Genomic DNA, 4250 nt, shown 5'->3' with positions numbered 1-4250 from the left:
GAAAACCGTGAGTTATGCATTCTGACCATCACCTTCTTGGGTTCTTGGAGTCAAAAAATGATCACATTTGGATCATTAGCATACAAGGAGATGCTAGCTTGGTTAGCAACAATTTGATCATGAAATATGTGCATGCTTTGAAAAGAAAAAAAAAACAAAAACTGCAATAAAAGGTTGGGTTTTTGCAGATAATGCACCAATTAGCACATTTAGAGAGTGAGTATTAGTCAATCAATCAGTCACACTTAGTTTGTAAAGCACTTTATGTACAGCAAAATGTAGCACAAAGAGCTTTGCATAAATAGAAAATCAATAAAACAGCAAAACCCTAATTAAGGCACAACATAGCAAACCAAACAAACATCATACTGAACAACAAACAAAGGATAAACATAGGACTCAGACGAGCAGGAACTGAGGAGCTGAGGAAATGCTTTCAGGAGTGTGTTTTGAGAAAACATTGGAGGTAAGATGTTAAAAATCAAGACAGTTGTTTGGCCGGAGTCTGGTGATGTGTTTTGTTGTTTCTTTGTATCGTGTTTCACTTTCAGCTGAGCGATGACATCCACTGTAGAGAGAGAAGCTAATTAGTGCAGCTGTTAAAGGACTCAGTAAGACGTGTGTGTTTTGTTTCTTGGGTGACTCTGCCTACAAAAGGAATGCATTGTCTTGTAAAAACTTGCAGAATGTGTAAGTTTGTCTGAATCGAGAGAATATCTGAAGTTTCACCCCCCCAAAAAAAAGATGAACAACAAAGCGAGGCAGCACCAACAGGACTTCCTGTCTCGCCTGTTTGTCGTGTCTAATTCTCCTCCTGTGTAACTCCAGGCGAGGTGTTTAATTGTGTACGCACGAAAATCTCTCTTGAATCAATGTCAAGCTCAGATAAGAGGTCAGGACGAGTTGTTTTGTGTCTTATCTTCCTCCAAACTTTGAAGTATCAGATCGGATTTACACGGGTCTTTGTGAATGTTTTCAGGCTCAGTGGTCTGCAGGATGAAGTGGATCTGCAGGTGGAGAGGAAGGGGACATGTGGCAGTGACCTCCCTCTGGCTCTGGTCCTCCTTTTTTCGCCTCATTCATCTCTCCACGGCCCGACTGTGGATTCATCCACCTGATTACCCAGCAGGTATCCCACCCATCTATCCCATCCTCTCTCTGTGACGCTAAGCGGGAACAGCTTGAGGTTTCACTCTGTGACCCAGAGCTTGGCTGCTTCTGATATCAGGAATTCAGGAGTTTAAAACTGGTCAAGACTTTACTTTTTCCCAGGAGAGGTGTGTGTTCACCACCGAGCATATGGAGGAAGATAATCAGAATGGTATCATTATTGATTAAAGACGGTATCTGTAGTATCAGTTTAACAAATGTATTTAACATCCGTCCATGGTGATGGGTTACACCTTGTACAGGCCTGCGGTCTACCGCAGGGCTGACACTCACAAACTCACACCTACAGATAATTTAGAGGGACCTGTAACGAAGAGGCTTTTGTTACTCCTGACGGACGGCAGTTGTGGTGTAAATATTGCACAAGGGTTTGGGCTCATTGCACTTTAATGTAGTGATGGGAATTCCAGCTCTTTTTAGAGAGTCGGTTCTTTTGGCTCGGCTCACTACAAAGAACCGACTCTTTCGGCTCCCAAGCGGCTCCTCAGATTTTTTCTTGTTTGAATGACTGTATTACCTAAAATAATGTTAAATTATATGTCAAATTAATTACTAATGTAAAAAACATACATTATAATGTATGTTTTTCATTTAAAGGCTTTATTTATATACTCAACATGGAGCAGAGTTCTACAGAAATTAAATTATAAAGTACAAAAAACAAGACTCATCTCAGTTAGACAAAAAGGTCCAATCTCTAATTGCATGTATATTATTTATAAACTTTTAAACACCTTCATTAACAGCAGGTTCCCTTCACTGTCTTTATTATTCACTTCTTGCACTGATGGATAAACAGCTCTAATGTCCATGACCTGGATGACAGAGATCCTTCACAGACAGATCTAATGTGCCTTTGCAGGTTTTTTGTGGACCCTGATTGATGACATTTTCACCTTGCAGTCTACACTCTGCCTTTAAACAGTCTATGCCGTTGAACTGTGTCTAAATTTTGTTTCCTACAGTCACTCGTTTTCTCACCTTTCCAGTGCGTTCTCTCTGTCGCGCACGTTCTCCCTTTCGACTCCCTCCTGTTAGTGTGCTCACTGTGCTGTGTGTGTCTGTAACCCCTCCCCTCCCAGTTCTGCTCAATGTAGACACGTGATTGGTCAAGACGCCACCATGTCTTGACCAATCACGTGAGGCTTTAACAGAAAAATACGAGAGAAAAAAAAGCCGGCTCCCGTCGTTCACTTCAAAGAGCAGGCTCTTAGAGCCGGATCGTTCGCGACCGACACATCACTACTTTAATGAACAACACACAGTATTGATGGCACTTGATTAGCGATCTTTGCACAGTACATTTGCACATTGCGTATTTGCACATTTGTTGTTATTATTGTTATTTATTGATTAAGGAATGAACCGGAGTTAAGCAAACCATAGTGCGTGGTTGAGGTGTGGTTGTCCGGGGGTTGCCGGCGTGAGGGCGCTGCTCCACCTGGAGAAGAGAGGAGAGTTAGAAGGCTCCGCGATATTAAAGTTAAAGTGTGCCAGGGCAGTAGTGCAAATATGTCAAAGTTGTTTGTTTGACTTACCTGTGGTTGCTGTTCTGTGTCCGCTCCAGGGTGTTCCAGTTAAAAGATTCCCCGAGGAACGGACACCCAGATAAAGGTTCCGGGGTGGGACCAGAGCACAAATTGGTCAGGGGGGAGTCCGAATTTAGTGGTGCAGGGGAATCAATTAAATAGCATGTTTTAGATGTATTTTAGGAAATGTGGGAATTATGAAATGTTTTTAATATTGGTGACATAAAGTCAGGAACAGGGTAAGGTGTCTAAGCTAATTGGAGAGCAGAATAAATTAAAAAAAATTAAAAAAACATTTGTGAACATCTCCAGATGGTATGGTCCAGGAGGCCAATTAGTGCCACAGTATAAAAGGTGCCAGTTACAATCTGTCTGTGTTCGTTGTTTGTTGGTGTCTGATGTTGCTGTTTGTTTAATAAACCAATTTGTGGTACACCTGAACCACCGCCTGCGATTTTGTTCATCATGCCTGCTGTATCATCCAGCCGCTAAAAGGTCAATTCTAACAGGACCAATTAACCTAACAGGTATGTCTTTGGACTGTGGGAGAGAACCCTTGCATGCACAGGGAGAACATGCTTCACACAGGTATGCCCCAGAAAAGATCTGAACCAGCTGAGACAGTCTGTGCTGTCTGAAATGAATACGTAAGCACCATAAACTTCCCATTACAGAACAGTTTGTAAGATGTCTTCAGATAAATGATGCAAGAAACACATGACAGCATTTAACATCTCATACAGATGCACAGGAAAACCCTCTACCTGTTTCAAGGTACCTTTCAGCATCATCTTTATGATGTATTTGCTTCAAGGTAATACTTAGTGTACATTCTATGATACTCTGTAGCAGCTGTTTGGAGGGACCCTTTAAAAATATTGTTTTATAGGTATCATTACAGCCTGCTTCATGGTACCAATTCAGTTTCAGATGCCTGGTGCCCTTAGGTGATAGTTTCAAGCTGCCCCATTGCTGTTAGTCAAAGGTACGCTTATCCTTAAATACCAAGGTCCACTGATGGTTTTTGATTACTTTTCAACAGCTTCTTTTGAGTATCCAATATCAGTCAATTTCAAGGTTTAGTGAAAGTTGCATGGTACACTTTAACAATGGATTTAGGTACCTTAAAAAGGCATATACTGAACAGTATCCTGGAGTAACAGTTTCAAGGTACCCCCCATCTGCTTTAAAGTATCTTTTCAGCATAAATTCCAGGGTTCCCCCTTAGTTTTAAGTCACTCTTTTGCTGTTTTATGCTCCCAAAGCATAAATAACATGGTTTCCTTTAGTGACAAACTAAAGTAACCATTTAGCAGTTGTTTCAAGGTACCCTATAGCAATTCAATGCCAATTTTTAATGGCAGTTTTAAGGTTTGCATTTAGCAGCTGGAATCAGGTCACTGGTCGAGGGTACCCTTTCTCAATGGTTAAGTTACTCTAAAACAGCTGACTTAAGGTTAACCTATAAGCATCTGTTTCAAGGTAATGTCTGTTTCTCAAAATCCTACTTTATGACTGTTATGGACAGATCTGTTAAATTAAACAAAAGTG

General features: G+C 41.0%; 1 long non-coding RNA gene across 1 annotated transcript; it reads right to left on the bottom strand.

Annotated features, from left to right (window-relative positions):
* Positions 1-245: 245 nt before the first annotated feature.
* Positions 246-2926, bottom strand: LOC117816431. Its single transcript, XR_004631951.1, has 3 exons — positions 2709-2926; positions 2552-2611; positions 246-568 (listed from the first exon to the last, which is right to left on the bottom strand). It is a non-coding gene; the product is annotated as an uncharacterized LOC117816431 (long non-coding RNA).
* Between the last annotated feature and the right edge of the window lie 1324 nt (positions 2927-4250).

This window comes from Notolabrus celidotus, chromosome 7 (assembly GCF_009762535.1).
Source record: "Notolabrus celidotus isolate fNotCel1 chromosome 7, fNotCel1.pri, whole genome shotgun sequence".
Lineage (NCBI taxonomy): Eukaryota > Metazoa > Chordata > Actinopteri > Labriformes > Labridae > Notolabrus > Notolabrus celidotus.
Note: the sequence above shows the minus strand (reverse complement) of the source record. Positions and strands in the feature narration are given on the sequence as shown.